Source organism: Sus scrofa, chromosome 3, assembly GCF_054392235.1.
Source record: "Sus scrofa isolate SSC_HxYL_T2T_F1_AM1 chromosome 3, Sscrofa_HxYL_maternal_Yorkshire_Landrace_v2.0, whole genome shotgun sequence".
NCBI classification, from domain to species: domain Eukaryota; kingdom Metazoa; phylum Chordata; class Mammalia; order Artiodactyla; family Suidae; genus Sus; species Sus scrofa.
In genome coordinates this window covers 66,086,006-66,102,655 of record NC_139385.1, presented here as the reverse complement: position 1 = coordinate 66,102,655, position 16,650 = coordinate 66,086,006, and the positions used below count along the sequence as shown (strand labels likewise).

At 42.2% G+C, this 16,650-nt stretch overlaps 1 protein-coding gene and 1 long non-coding RNA gene across 19 annotated transcripts in view; one reads left to right on the top strand and one right to left on the bottom strand.

Moving 5' to 3' along the window:
- The window catches only part of AFF3 (ALF transcription elongation factor 3), a 594,300-nt gene that overhangs the window by 536,436 nt on the left and 41,214 nt on the right, over positions 1–16,650 (bottom strand). For 4 of the 18 annotated variants that reach the window (XM_021088196.2, XM_085018580.1, XM_085018581.1 and 1 more), the window contains exon 1: positions 14,186–14,301. The exons of the other annotated variants lie outside the window; for them this stretch is intronic. The gene's annotated coding sequence lies outside the window, so the exon portion shown is untranslated. Of the gene's footprint in view, positions 1–14,185; positions 14,302–16,650 lie in introns of those variants that run through there. 18 annotated transcript variants of the gene reach the window in all.
- Positions 10,643–16,205, top strand: LOC146404680 (uncharacterized). The gene is made up of 2 exons (XR_014841435.1): positions 10,643–15,925; positions 16,000–16,205. It is a non-coding gene; the product is annotated as an uncharacterized LOC146404680 (long non-coding RNA).

Below are 16,650 nucleotides of genomic sequence, written 5' to 3'. Positions count from 1 at the left end.
AGTCCTCATTTTTAAATAGGCCTGATCATTGCCAGGTCATTTTCACATGTTATGCCATTTCAGCCTCTCAAAGAAGCCCTCAGAGCAGGCAAGGTGCACATTATCTGCGTTTTTACAAATGAGAAGATGAAACAGAGGTTATGAACTTCCTCCGTGGTGCAGCTGGAAACAAACACCCAGGGTTCACACTCCACCAGTGACCCTCTACAGCAGGGGTCCCACAGAGGAGACAGATGTACGATGTCTGGCCAAGACAGTGGGAGGTTGTTTTCTTCATTTTATTTTGTTTGTTTTACTTTGAATTTGAAAGGACTGCAACAAGGCTGCAGAGCTTCCAACTGGCCACAGCTCCCATCACATCCAATTATGTGACTGCTTCAGACAAGCGATGGGTCTTCTTGGTCCCTGAAGACACTTGAATTTGTGACCCCTGGGCTAAATAATTATATTTACATACTTATAAAAATAATTATATTTTATCATCTCGTAGTACCTTAAGAGCACATTCACATGCCATGTTTCACTTGCTCCTCATAATCCTGTTTACTAAGTGTGAAAAAAATTCAAGTGACTCATACAAGGTCAGGACCTAAAATCTGAATGTGTCATGTAAGAAATAACAGGAAACTATATCTGGTCACTTGTGATGGAACATAATGGAGGATAATGTAAGAAAAAAATGCATATATATGTGTGTGTATGTGCATATATATATGACTGGGTCACTTTGCTGTACAGCAGAAATTGACAACATTGTAAATCAACTGTAGTAAAAAAAATCTTTAAAAAAAAAACAGTACGTGGGAATTTCTTGAATAAGTGTCAAGGTAAAGTTCTTTAGATAACCATTATGTAAAAATTTCTCAACTTGAGTACTCAGGTATGCATATTTTCAAATTTGATTATCACTTAAAGGACAGTCATCCAGAGTATAAGCAGAAACTAAGCTTCCACATTAGGAAGTCATATTTCTTTCTCCCCCCTCCCCTGTATTCATTCAATAATAATAAAGAAGAAACTGATAAAATGTCTATTTTTTAAATCATTAACAAAATGCTAGCAAAATGAATCCAGCAATGTACAAAAGGATTATACACCATGACCAAGTGAGATGTTCCAGGAATGCAAGGTTGGTTCAACATACAAAAGCCAGTCAATGTAATAAACCACATTAACAGAATAAAGGACAAAATGTTACATGATCAGTTCAATAAATGCAGAAAAAGCCTTTGATCAAATGAAACACTCTTTCATGATACAAATACTCAAAAAACTAGAAACAGAAAGGATCTTCCTCAGCCTGATAAAAAGGCATCTATGAAAACACACAGACAACATCATACTTAATAGTAAATGATTGAAGGTTTTCCCCCTAAGATCAGGAACAAGTCAAGGATACCTACTCTCACCCACTTAGAACCTTACTGGAAGTTCTAACATACCAATCAAGCAAGAAAAAGAAATAAAAGGCACCCAGATTGGAAAGGAAAAAGCAAACTTATCTCTATTTGCATATGAGCTGATCTTGCATATATAAAATCTTAAGGAATACACACACACCACCACACAATTATTAGGACTAATAAAATACATTCAGCAAGATTGTAAGAAAAAGCTCAATGTACGAAAAATAAAAATATCAGTGATCCATCATTCCATCACTAAAAGAATGACGAGCAACTAAGAAGGTTGCTCTTTTATTTTTATTAATCCCAACCTGAGATTTAGGCATATAAAATTCACAACTACTTTAGCTTTTTAAACTATGTTTCCTGGTTTATACACAGTTCAAAAAAATGTGAAGGGAAAGATGCTTTTGCTCACATAACCAAGAAGATCAAGTGATGAGAATTAGAAAAGATTCTGCCACGACCATCTTCTGCTAGGCCCATTAAAAATACTAATTTGTTCAAGTTTTAATTCTCTTCTAATGGGTTTTCTTCAAAGTACTACATAGCAGTTGCAATCAGTTCAAAATATTGCATCTTGATGCAATATACAAATGAAAGTAATGACTACATTTTCACTTATTAGTTTATAATTTTACTTTGGCCCAGTCTCCCAGAGATTTTAACACCATTAAGCACTTCACAATATTGGTGTAGGACTCCTTCCATTTCACTAGAATTAACATAGAATTGGTAGCCTATTTCAGGAATATTGAACATGCTTCGTAGGTAATATAACCCCAACATACACAGAAAGGAAAATTGTCCTGTTTCAGAAAAGCGTTACTTTTAGTTCTTTCCTGAAGATCTGAATAGAGACCTTGTCTGCTCTAAAATCCGTGGAGCATAAAGCAGGCCAAAGGTTAAGAGCATGCCTCTGAGAGGTCCTGCTAAGTTTCCAGAAATGCCTTTTATGCTCTCTACCTTAGGAACTCAATAAACAGACATTCATTAATTCACATAAATGGTTAATTATCATCCCCTATGTATTTGCAGGTTCACATGTCTTTTTGGTCCCTTGAATTTTTTTTTTTTTCAAAAATCAAAGTGAGGCTAAGTAGAGCTTCGGTTAAAGAAAACATTCATGAGACCTTTTTTCTGTGAAAGCAGAGAGTTTATTGCCTGATTCTCTTCCATGTATGGATGGATCTTACTCCTCATTTACACTTGGATTCAAATTAGTCAGTGGCAAACAAAGCCAAGTTATTAATTTAAGAATCAGCACATAAAAATTGAATAACAGTATTCTTTTCTACCACAGTGAAGGCAAATTATTTACAGATGAGATATTAAATAGACACATCCTTTTTACAACAATTTCCCTCCTAACACCGTAAGCTTGTAAGAGGGAAACTTTGGTCCTCTGGATGAAAACATTTCACCGAGGTTTTTTCATCAGTCCCCATTTTTGGCAGTGACGATTCAAAAGAGGTGATAAATTCCAGGAAGAAGAAAATCATGGGCCAAATGACAGAAACCTTCTATAATTTAAAAGAATATGCTGCCAGACAGTTCTTTTTTGAATCCTGTTATTCGTCTTTAAAAACACTGATTAACTGTGTGGGAGGGAGGGAGGGTGGGCAGAGGAAGGAAGGAAGGAAGGAGGGAAGGAAGGAAGGAAGGAAGGAAGGGAGGGAGGGAGGGAAGGAAAAGGAAAGGTAAGGTTAACCACACAGTAAACTATACCACTGTTTTCAATTTTTCATCGCCCTTCCTTTGAGAGGATACATATCCCTGCTGGTTGGCATGTGACTGGCAGTTCTGCTTTGGGAAAGAAGGCTCTTTTCCCTTCCTACTAATATCAGGCATGACCTTATGATTTATTAAGTTGATGAAATGACAGCCACATGACATATGCCACATCCAGCAAAAGCTTTTTCTCCCTCCACTAGGAGGATAGTATGTTCCAAAAAAGGCACACTTTTTGTCAGTTTGGGTCTGAGAATGAAAAGGACACTGGACCACAGCTGACCTTCAACTGCCATGTAACATGGACAAGAACTACACTTTGCAACCGTAAGCCACTGAGATCTGGGGGATGTTTGTTTTGCCTAACAAAAGCTGGCTGATACAATCTGCAACCCTCATGTTTCATCCACATTGCCATTTTAATTTATCTGGAAGTAGACAAACTTAACAGGTGTCATAAACAACCCCTAGGGAAGACTGATTTCACATCTCAGTATGAAAGAAGTATATAATGATTCATCTCCTCCGTTTACCAGAATGGAGCAGTTTGATACAAATCTATCCTATATTCTGTATCAGCAATTAATGCAGTGATGAGAAAATAAGGGAACAAAGAGAACAGAGAGTAACCGAATCTGAGGTCTAGAGAAATGATGACTATATGACTTAGGGTCACTATACCAAGACTGCAAGAAGCTGTCATCCAGCTGGAGAATCCAGAGCCATTCTATATCCAGACACTGGGTATGTATGGATCAAAACCAGAGGTATGAGTATAGTCAACCATCTGAAATAATAGAATGATCTCAGTTTGGTACTGATGGAAAAGAATTACCAGAAATTTTGCCATTTGGGCTATTGAAAGTCATTACTCCTAAGTCTACCTAAACTAAGCAATGATATCATTGCTTCACCAATTCTGAAGTTCTGGTTTTGTTTTTTCTTTAATGAAAATACATATAATTAAAAAAAAACAAAAAAAAAAAAACAGGGAATTCTTAGCTCCTACAATGCACAGGGCTCATGACATTAGCATGAGGGGCACTGAGGTGGGGGGGGGGTCATAAGAGAGAACCTTGGTTCTCAACAGAACAAAGTCTTAGGTTATCTTCTATACCTGGGTTCTGCAATCATTAAATAAACAGAGGCCCAGATCTGGCGGGCAGGGAAGCTATCAGTTTAAAAAATAATTTACACACAGAAACAGTGACTCACATAAATGCCTCTAAGTATCTTTTCAGCCACAGAGTGGATCCAATCATTGAATGAAATTGCTGGCCATAACATCAAGTAACAAGAAGGGAAAAATTAATAAGAAAGTTACCAGTTTTTGAAGACCTACTATGTTCTGGGCTATTTGCATATATTATCTCACTTAATCTGCATAATAAATCAGTGGCACAGGCATTACCTCTGTTCTATACCCAAGGAAATTGAGGCTCAGAGAGGTTAGGTTACTTGTTTAAGACAGCACAGAATGTGAACTCATTACATCCTCTGAAAGTCCTGCCCTTTCTGTTATCAAATGACATCGTTCTGGAATTTTGTCAGCCAAGTGGATTTTTTTCCTTAAAGTTTAAATCATCTTATTCTCAAAGATTTTAAAGAAGACATTTAAAGTTACTTCTGTCATGTGTTTCAATACATCACAATTCCTTAAGCCAAGAATCCATTAATTTTACTTTACCTAAATATCTCCCAACAGAAATTAGGCCCATTTATGCTTTCCATGTCATTAAAGCAATCCATTTTATAGAAGCAGTCATACAGCTACAAGAGACAGTTTGTGTAGAAACTAAGAAGAAACAATGAGATAAATCTGTGCACGAAAAAGAATCACCTCACACAAAATTTCTTATGACTTTCACAAGGAAGTTTTCCTAATTGTACTGCTGTACCATCATTGTTATTAATAAAGTCACATTTAGGTGTTGTGGTGGATTTGACCAGCTGTGGTGAACAGTTGCGACCATTTTCGTCATCCATAAAACTTGGCAAATCGGTGGTTTAATGAGTACACACCATTTTTATACATTCCAAATACTCACCCAAAAAAGCAGTACCTAAAATGACAATGAATTACAGACAATCCTTGCACAGCAAAAAGCCTGTTCAATTAGAATGCCACGAGTCTGAAATACACAATGACTTGGACATGGTATAGTGTTCATTCTGAGTTAAACAGCTGAAAGTCCATCTGAAAATGCTTTTCCCTGTATACCTCACCACACCTGCTAGAGACCAGACACACATGCACTTACATACACACGTGGGTACGTACAGCTGTATAAATCACCAATATTTAAGACTGGAAAAAAACCTCAGAATCCATGCCTTATAATTCTGCCACTGAGAGGTCCTGAGATACATATAGGATGGTAGCCCTGGGCAACAACTCTGCAGCCACAGCTCCTGGGCAAAAAGCCCAGCTCCACATGCACTGGCTGTGGGCCTTCAGGCAAGTTACTCCACTTGTCCCCTTCTCTATAAAATGGGAAATAACAGGACCTGGCTCACAAGTTAAAAAGAATGAATGAGATACGGTTCATGTGAAGGGCTCACTACACTTCCTTATGTGTAAGAAATACTAAGATGGAGTTCCCTGGTGGTGCAGCGAGTTAAGAACCTGGCACTGTCACTGCTGCACGTTCACTGCTGTGACCTGGGTTGGATCCCTGGCCCGGGAACTTGTGCATGCCATGTAGGGGAAGGGAGGGACACCAAGAAACCCTGAGGCCAAATGGGCTGAGTGCCCTCTAAGGAAATCCTGCTGCTGTTAAATATCAGAACAACATCCTAGAAAGCCTGCCTCCATCAGTCTTGTGTGTTTGAAAATAATCTTAAAAATCCATTTGAAACAGTCCATAATTAGAAAAGTCCACTAATTTTTCCTGGCAGTGTAGCTTTACCTAATTACTTCTGAGTCAAAAATCACTTTTAAAAACACTCTAATTAAATTTTAGACATATGGTCTGACATAGATTTATGCTGAAGTGGCGTACATAAACTTTTCATTCATTAGCCAATTATTCAAAAATATCTATGAAACATGTTTATATTTTCGAGTCTAATAGTTGATACCATCCTCTTCTCTGTGGTCCCATTCTCTGAAACTTTTGCTTCTCACAGAGATTTTCTTTTTTTATGGACACATCTGCATATGCAAGTTCCTGGGCCAGAGACTGAATCCAAGACACAGCTATGACCTACACCACAGCTGCAGCAATGCCAGATCTTTAACCCACTCTGCTGGGCCAGGGATCGAACTCAAACCTCCACGGTGACCTGAGCTGCCACCGAGACAATGCTGAATCGTTAACCCACTGCACCACAGTGGTAATGCCTGAGAATTTTTTTTAAGTCTCCACTATTCCCAACATACAGACATCTATAACTACCTGTGTTCTTCCTCGTCTCCTGGGCCTGGCATGTCCATGTCCTTCTCTGAGCCCTTTCTCCAGTCGCCTGTCCCATCCTTTCCCTGGAGAGTGAGAGCATTCCAGTGGCCACTCTTTCACCCCCACTGCCAACTCCACAAACCCCCTCAGTCCTCTCTTGGGGGAGGGGTGGATTGAAGAGTTTGTGGTTAGCAGATGCAAACTAGTATATACAGGATGGATAACCAACGAGGTCCTACTGTAGAGCACAGGGAGCTACATTCAATATCCTGCGATAAGACATAACAGAAGAGTATATGAAAAAGAATGTGTGTGTGTGTGTATAACCGAGTCACTTTACTGTACAGCAGAAAGTAACATAACACTGTAAGTCAACTATCCTTCAGTAAAATAAATTTTAGAAAATTAAAAAATAAAGTAGACAGAGTTCCTATCATGGCTCCGCGGAAATGAATCCGACTAGGAACCATGAGGTTGCGGGTTTGATCCCTGGCCTTGCTCAGTGGGTTACGGATCTGGCATTGCCATGAGCATGTGGTCGCAGACATGGCGCAGACCCCATGTTGCTGTGGCTGTGGTGTAGACCGGCAGCTGTAGCTCGGAATTGACCCCTAGCCTGGGACCCTCCTTATGCCACAGATGTGGCTCTAAAAAGACAAAAAATTTAAAAAATTAAAAAACAAAGCAGTGACCGTAGGACTGCACTCTCCCGGCTCCTACCCCTCTGAGGCAGGGGCTGCCTTCCCTCCCACCACCCCTCCGTGTCCTCGGCCTATACACTGCACCATCTCCTCACTCTCCCTGGATCATCCTATCCAATTTCTTGGCTGGCACTCACCCCCACATGCTGACAACTCCCAGATCCTTCTTTCTGCTCTTGTCTGTGTCCTAAAGTTCATTCCCATGCTGCAAACTTCCTGCAGGCAACTCTACCCAGATGGCCCACAGGCATTTCAAAGGGAACACTTTAAAATCCAAACACACTCTCCTTCCTGTTCAGCGTGTTCCTCCTCACCACACAAGCTAAATATCCTAAAAGTATCTTTGGCGGCTCAGCCTCCCTCACTCCCCCAACCAGTCCAACAGCAAGTTTTGCCAATGAAATTCCCAAAACACCTCTCTGGCCATCCACCTGCCGGACCTCACTCTCCAGACATGGCCCATCACAGCCATCAGACTCACCCAGGTCAAAGGCCTGCTAGAAATAATAAGAAATGTAAATGTGAGCATTTTGTTCCTCTGCTCCAAGAGCAGGCCATCACCTACTGGAAAATGTCCAAGCTCCTTGAAATGCATGCATGGCCCACCCAGGCCCCAAACCCCTCTCTCCCTCCCTGAATGCTTCAGAGCCACAACTTACCTACACTTGTCATTGCTACTGTCCACAACTTGCTGTTTCGCACCTCTTTGCTTTAACTAACATTGCTGCACCTACCAGGCACTGCCACCCACCCCCCAACTCCCATCCTAATTCCCATTCATCCTTTAAAACTCAAATGGGAGGTCACCTTCTCCAGGAAATCGTCCCTAAAACTCCACAATGGACAGGAAACCCATTTACATACTCCATAGGATTCCCTATAAGAGCAGGTAAAGACTGTACTGATATTATTTGAAATAATCTGTTCCAGACTAAAGTACAAACACATCAAGGACTAGAAGTGTGGTCTATTCACTTCTGTGTCTGGCTTAATAAACAGTTGTTCATCTCAACCCAGAAACCTCTACGTCTAAAGAAAGAGAGCTATGAAGAGCAGCTTAAAGCATCCATACTGTGTTTCATTATTGTGTATAATATTTCAGCATGTTAAAATACTACTTTTAGCCTGCTGAGGGGTAACAGTAAAGAAAAGAATAGAAATTAATTTATGTAACTAATTATCTACCTAAATATTAGATATGAACTTACTATACTTCCTTTTTAGACTATAAATATTTAATTTCCAGACTCAGAACTTGTTAACTCAGCCTTGGAGTTTTAATTCAAGTTGCAGGGGGGCAGGGATGGGGCTAGATAGTAGGTAAAATTTACCAGCTTGCCCATTAAATACTTTTCTCAGGTATTCTGCTCATGCTAAAAGAGTAAAACCTACTTACTAAAAAACAAACATGCACTCTAAAGAAAAGTCACCTAAAAGATTTAGTTCTCAGAAAAAGCCATGCCATATTCAGGGGAGGTATCTATCTTCAATGAAAAAAACAAAAAACACAAAACACAAATAAGAGAGTCCACTTGGTTCCAGCTGAGTGGCCCCTCTTGCACATGGATGTGCTTCTGAGAAGGACTCAGCAGGTTCTGCAGGCAACATCTGTCCTAAGCTCCAAATATCACAAGCAGCAAATGCTCAGGGCTGCTGAGGAATAGCATGGACCTTCTCTGCCTCATCCCAACCTGAGCCCAGACAACAGGGCTGGGCTGAAGGCTTCATTCTGGACTTATGTGCTAGCCGTACAACTTGTATACCCAGCAAAATATTAAACCCTTTGATTTTCCACCCCAAAGAGAAGGCTGTAACATCTGGATATTAGTTGAAGTGGTGTGGTTGCACTGTTACTGCTGATGCTGTAGGCTGCTTCCCCAGGATGACAGACAGTTTTGCTCAGAGGGTCTCTAAAGCTAGACTCTCTCATCCAAGGAACCCTCATTTCCCACCTCTGCTGCAGACGAGGAGAGGGGCTAAGTGGCACATTTCGGGAAATGGACGGACCAAACCGTCTCGGCTGATGCCGAGCCCCTATTCCAGTTAACTGTGGAGTCCGTGGCCAGTGGAGACACCCGCCTCTCACCCTGAGGTAAAGTCCTCAACGTCCAACAGCACTTTCCACCTCACCATCTCTGAGAAATGACACCAATGGTTGGTACAAAAGTCAGCAGACAAGGCCACGTCCATCTTTTCACGCAAGTTCCTATTCCAAATGATGTAACCGAAGCTCAGGATTTAGCCGACTACTGTCAGTTGTTGCTTTTTGGTTTTGAAGGAACTCTTGGGTATTCCTCTTGGGACACAGCAGAGCACACCGCTGACTCTGAGAAATTCCCCCCTTTTCCGAGGGGGTGAGGGGTGGGAGTTGTGCAAATCCCCAGATTATTCCATCATTTGTAACACTATTCATAGTCAATACATAGTGTTTTCTCCAATGTGAGACAAAACACATTAACTTGGTGGCACAGTACAAACCAAAGCTATTACCAAACTCTTCTTTCCTTGTTATGGGGCTACTCTATCTCCCCTCTGCCCAGTCTAAAAGAAAAGTTACATTCATGGAATTAACAGCTGCTTATTACAAGAAAGGGTTAAATACAACTAGTCTGACCAAAGAATGGATTGTGAGGTAGAAGGCAATATCCCAGCCACTAAAAGCACACATGCCAAGTAGTTCCCGCCGTGGCGCAGTGGTTAACGAATCTGACTAGGAACCATGAGGTTGCAGGCTCGATCCCTGATATTGTTCAGTGGGTTAAGGATCTGGCATTGCCGTGAACTGTGGTGTAGGTTGCAGATGCGGCTCAGATCCCACATTGCTATGGCTCAGGTCGGCGGCTACAGCTCCGATTAGACTCCTAGCCTGGGAACCTCCATATGCCACGGGAGCAGCCATAGAAAAGGCAAAAAGACCAAAAAAAAAAAAAAAAAAAAAAAGCACACATGCCAAGTACCACCCCAATGGGCTACAAGCTACTGCGAGCACTGCCTCTGCGGGCTCACGTGTCCCAAGGCTGCGAATGAAACTCGTCACTATCATTCCTGAAGAGTCAGCTCTATTTTCCAAATCTGAAATGGTCACATCTGTTTAAACCCAATCTGGCTTGCTCCTATCAGCCACAACCTATCTCAGAGAACAGAAATGTATGTGTGTGTGTGTGTGTGTGTGTGTGTGTGTCTGCATGCAAGCCCTCATTAAGAAGATAAAGTAAATAAACTTCCCGCCAATCTCACAGCACACTCAAAGTCAACTGTGCTATATTTACTCACATAATCAGTCCCATCTGCACTCATTTTTCTAATGAAATTGGATTGGAAATTAAACACAGAAACTGCAGCTAAGTCTGACCACCTGACGGACTCGGGGCACTCTGTGATGAAGGAGACAGGGCCGGCAGCGCTGGGAGCCAAGGTACCCACCTCCCCACTGGAGGAGGCTGAGCCCACCAGGGGTTCCACCTGGAGCTGATTTCTTCTCGGCACTGGGAAAGTTGCAATTTGCAGCTGTGGCCGCAGGGTAGTGCAGAAATTCTCTGAAGAGCTACCCCCTCCCCCACTACTGCCACCTCCTTGCCAAAGAGAGGGCAGCTGGGAGAGAATGGGCACTTTTGGTCTGAGTCCTGGGCACTGAGAGGAGCGACAAATTGAGCAGTGTCTGTAAGACTCTGCATCCAGTTACATTCGGCACTGGCTCATGCTGTAGAAGGACCCAGTCTTTGACAGACTAACAAGAACTGTAAAGCTATAAAAAGTGATTAGCCTATTTACTACAAACTTTGTTTACTTAGGTTTTTATGTTTATTTCCCACTACATCCCACTAGAATACAATTAACCACCCCCTCACTCATCAAAATTGTATTAGAAAGACTCAGAAAAATAAAATAAATGCTGCATCTAGAGGTAACCTCCCAGCACTGTGGAACTGGGATGTTATTATACAGAGCCTCCTCAAAATAAAAAGGAAAAAAGGGGGTCTTTTTAAAGAACTTTTCTGGAGTTCCCGTCATGGCTCAGTGGTTAACGAATCCAATTAGGAACCATGAGATTTCGGGTTCGATCCCTGGCCTTGCTCAGTGGGTTGGGGATCCGGCGTTGCCGTGAGCTGTGGTGTAGGTTGCAGACTCGGCTCAGATCCCATGTTGCTGTGGCTCTGGCGTAGGCCGGTGGCTACAGCTCCGATTCGACCCCTAGCCTGGGAACCTCCATATGCCGTGGGTGCAGCCCTAGAAATGGAAAAAGACAAAAAATAAATAAATAAAGAACTTCTTTTCAAAGGAAATTTTATCCTTTCAGTTCTTGCTACTCCAGGTTTGGTCTATGGACCAGCAGGAATACCTGGGAGCTGGTTAGAAATGCAAAATCATAGCCCCACCCTGCACCTATTAAGTCAGAAGCTACAATTTGGAGTTCTTGTTGTGGCTCAGAGGAAAACAAACCCAACTAGTATCCATGAGGACACGGGTTCAATCCCTGGCCTCACTCAGTGGGTTAAAGGATCCGGCATTCCCACGAGCTATGGTGTAAGTCATCGACGAGGCTCAGATCTGGTGCTACTGTGGCGCAGGCTGGCAGAGGCAGCTCCAATTTAACGCCCTAACCTGGAAACCTCCATATGCCACAGGTACGGCCCTAAAAAGCAAAAAAAAGAAAAAAGAATCTATATTTTACCAGGACTCCTAAGTTATCTGGAGGTACGTTGAAGTTTGAGAAGTGCTGACCTGATAGTAAAGTATATGGACCTTTGTTCTCAAAACTGTTCTCTGAGTCCTGTTTTCTTCCTCGAAGTATATTTTATAGAAAAACGAATGTATTCTGAAATTACAAAACAAAAATTGATTAATGCCCAGAACTGGTGATCATCCACCAGAATAAACCCTATTTCTAGCTAAACTGCCAGGTAACTAATTAACATTTCAATGAATGTTGACAGAAAATGTGGTCTGTCACTTCATCACTCAGGTAAACAGGGCAAGTATGACAAGAAAAGTTTAACTAAGACTGAGAGACATATTATAGCACTCTAGAGGACTTTTGGAAACTAATTTCCTGTCCGTTGAAAAAAAAAAAAGGAAAAATAAAATTATTTGAGCTCAAGCTAAGCACAGAACTCTAAACTGAGTTGCTGTGTCAGAGGGGTCTCCAAATTAGTCATGTTGTTTACCTCGGCTAACAAGGAGCCTCCTGGGAAAAAATTATGTGAACAAGTGTGAGAACCGTCGATGCCCTTCCCTGCATGTGAGTGGAGAAATTGCAGAGGGGAAAACACACAAGTGAATACAATTAATGACTTTGGCACTCTCTGATTCCCGCTCCCCAGGGATGGGAATAAACAAGATTTTGAAGGTGAAAGGGCTCGGAGATGACTTCTTGCTCCTGGTTCACTTACTCTGAAAGCTTCTTCTATAAAGTCCTTGGCAGAGGGTCTACAGCCTCCTGGGGACAGTCATTGGTACCCTCTGAGACAGCCTTGTCATATTACTGTTAGATATCCTTGTACTCACTGATCTTACATATGGACAACCCAGTGCAATGCCTTCAAACTCTCTGGGCCCCCATCACGTCCCCAGGTGTTAGTTTCCACTGACTAAACCCATTAAGTTTCTTGGATGGGTCATATTCTCTCGTTCTGGTAAAACTGTGTATTTTGTTTCTATATGAAACTAAATTATGATTAATTGAAACTAAATTATGTGGGTCTCATAATTTAATGAGACCCACAGAGCCAAATGAAGTCACTTGATGTAACGGGTGGTAATTCGATAACTTCTCAGTGAAACATCAATGATTATGTAATGGTTAATATTTCTACATATGTTACTAGGACAACCATAAGTAAGGACCTATTTGTCTGCTAGATTATGATGTACAACTAAGAAACACTACCAATCTCTACTCAAAAATGTCCCTGGGTCCCACTGCCAGGGACAGAACACTGCACCAGACGGATGACCCGACCCAATGTGGTCTTTCTGTCTCCTTCCTTGTTTATGATCAAGAGCTATTTTGAAGGAAGCAAAGGGTATAGAAGAACTACATTTGGCATTCACAAAGCAATTGACACTTTTATGACTTAACATCACAACCTCATGAGGTAGGCCAGTATAAGTGCTGTCATTTTATAAGTGATTAAAGCCAAGACTGGGAATAGGAAATGAGAAAAATCGCGAGCTGCCCAGGGCCAAACAGAAAGTGAGGTTGGAGCCAGCTGAATCCAAGAAACCTCAATTAAAGTCCCAAACAAAAGAGAACAGGCAACAGAGAAAATAATTCTTATGGATTTCACTTTGAAACAAAACAAGGAAACATTATATTCCATTAAATGATATTAAAACTGTTTTTTATGGCCTTGATTTCGCCACCAAGGCTTTATTCCCAAAATAAAGAAAATTTAAACAGCAAACTTATTCCGGGTTAAAAAAAAAAAAATCCATTTAAAAAGAAAAAAAAACAAACATTTCATTTTCAGAGTTGGTTTTTTGTTGTTTTTTTTTTAATTTGACTGTTATTTTAACCAATATTATGCCAGAGGGCCTCGTTCAAGTTGCTAAATTTAAAGTGTCATTGATTAGACCCATTCTGGTTCACAGGGACATTCTCCCGAAATAGATTCTTAGCATTTTATAACCCTCCTACATTGTCACAAATGAGAATCTGGAACACAGGAAGGAATCACTTCCCCCCACACAATACTCATCTTCATCGTCACCAAAAGGCACTTGGTTAAAACCCATCTGCACATCCAGGGCACATCCTCCCTGTTTAGACTGACATGGAGCTCAAGTCCGTAACTAAAGCACCTGGAATGAATCCATTTCCCCCCTCCCCCACCCCTGGCTTTCTCCAAAACACACCACCCAGGGTACCAAGTGATGCCCCTCCCAAGTGTATGCACCCCTCAGCCCCGGGCCCCCAGAACTTCACTGCTTCCCATTGGCACCTCCCTACCTCCTCCATGCTGGCCTTCAGTCCCTTCACGGACGCAGCCCACAGGCTCCGGCCCTGGAAGAGTTACTGGGAAACATTCTCATCCCTATATCTGCGGAAGCCCTTTCCCACGCTTTGGGCATGCTGGGGGTGGGGGTGGGGATTCTCTGCCAATGACAGCCAACCATTCAGCCACTTTGGGCCAATGAGAACGAGCGCAGCCAACCTGGTGGCTCTAGACCAATGGGCCACAGAACGCGGGCTCAGGCCCCGCCCAGCGAAGGCCGTAGCTCACAGGTGCACCCCTCTTTCCTTGCTGCCCTTTCTGTTGAACTACTTTGACCTCTAAGGGGACCAAAGGGATGGTGGCAGGCATTGGGCTCGAGGAAAAGGGCTGAGGGTCCAGATAAGGGATCCAGGCAGTTTTCTGACTCTATCCAAGGCGGAGAGGAGCCTCAGGACGCCTAGAAGGCAAGTGATTTGAAGAGAACCAGGTGGGTCAGCAGGCACTGGGAAGCACTGCGTGGAGAAGAGTCAGTAGTGGCTCCAATCGGCTCTCCCTCCCGCCAAGAGGAGTGCAGGTCCAACCCCCACTCTGAGTTAGCTAATAACTTTATCTTCACCAAACCAGCTCCAGGCTTCATTCCTGCCTTACTTCTATTCATAGTCTTCCCCCGACATGGACTGTCCTCCCTTTTATTTTCTCCTTCTCAAAATCTACTTCTCCAGGGTGCATTTCACACACGTCTCTGCCCTAAAAGTCTCTTCCCCTCTCAACAGGATGTGCCCTCATCCCTCAAAGGGGATCTTTGAGCTTTGTGCTGCAGATACTTATGTGTATGGCTTATTCTACTACCAGTTACTCTCTTCCCTTTACATCCCTATAGTAAGGTTGGTTTCTGTTTGTTTTTCTTAAATTACAGGTTTCAGCCCATGGATGGAAAATTTTTTTAAAAAGCAGAAGAGAAAATATCAAGTACATCTCCCATAATACGGATAAGTGTTATTCCATGACACTTGTTTTAGCTATGAGTATGTGTGCACACAAATGATGTGGTGGGTTGCGATGTTAAAGATACTTGTTACTGTGAGTCATGGCAGAAAATGTTTTAAAGATACTGCTCTCCGGTACCTAACTAAGAGGGATGTTGAATGTGCTATGAATGCTTACTGAATTGAACAAATTGATGAGTAGGATACAATCCACTTCTTACAACTTCAAAGCTTCCACTGTGAAAGAATATAAAGTATAATGCCCACTGGAACAAAAGTAAATGGATTCTGGGCTACATGAAGCTATGGAGGGGGGCAGTAGTAGAGAGGGATCCGAATACAATATTCCAACAGACTTTCTCCCCATAACTAAAATGTGTCTATATATTTAAGGAAGATTAAATACAATTTTGACTAAGTTCACTCTGGAAAGCTTTTCTTGTTCACTGAAACTACCTCCTGATTACAGAGTTCTGCGTCTTTAAAATATTTGGTATAGGTTAATTCCACCATGATTCATAAAAGGATCTTTCAGAGACACCATGAAAGCCTTTGTTCCAGTTCTTTCTTTGCCCAAGATGCCGCTATGTCCTCTCAATACCCCACCCCCACCGTCTGTAAAAATCCCATTCATCTTCCAAGGCTTAGTTCAAAGGCCACCTTTTCCACGGAAGCCTTTTTTTTTTTTTTTTAACTCAATTTTTCCTCTTTGCCTCCTCCACCACCCACCCGGTCACAAATATGGTCTTTTTCTCTTCTGAATCACCAGTGCTAAAGCCTTCCTTTTATATCTGTGAACTTGTCGGTCACAAATATGGTCTTTTTCTCTTCTGAATCACCAGTGCTAAAGCCTTCCTTTTATATCTGTGAACTTGTCTCATCACCAGGAGACAATGAAATGCAACAAGCCAGGGTTTACTCTCCTCTGTATCCCCTGTGGCAACCAGCACGAGGTCTTGTATTTAAGAGACCATCCATAAAATTTGTTAAGTGAATAAATGAAAGCAATTGTTACCCTGTTAAAGGGGATGGTGGTTTATGTTAAAGGCCCTGAAGAATGGCTTACATGCCCAGCAACTGGATCAAAAGCTGGTAGAGAAGAGGAAGAAGAGTCTCCAAGAGGACAGAGTAGGAGTTTGAGAAGGGGTTCTGCTCCTCTGGACATCTGCCCCTGTAAACGTACAGAACTCCACCAGATGAAGCTGGGGGCTGGGTGTAAAATGAATGCCTTGACCTGGCTTCAAACCCAAAAGGGAAGTGGAATTTGAGGTGAGAATTAGGGCAACCTTTCTCAACTTTAAGGTGTAGCTGAAAAGAAAAGCTGAAACAGCTGTCTGGATAACTCAGGCTCAAAAGCACCCCGTCCTTGAGACCAGCACGAGGGTTTTCAGGGGGTACGGTAGGACGGGGATGGGTGTGCAAGAAAGCTGGGAGCTTAAGTCCAACAGAGCTGAGCTTTTCTCTTCATAGTGTCTATACAGGCACTTGGGGAC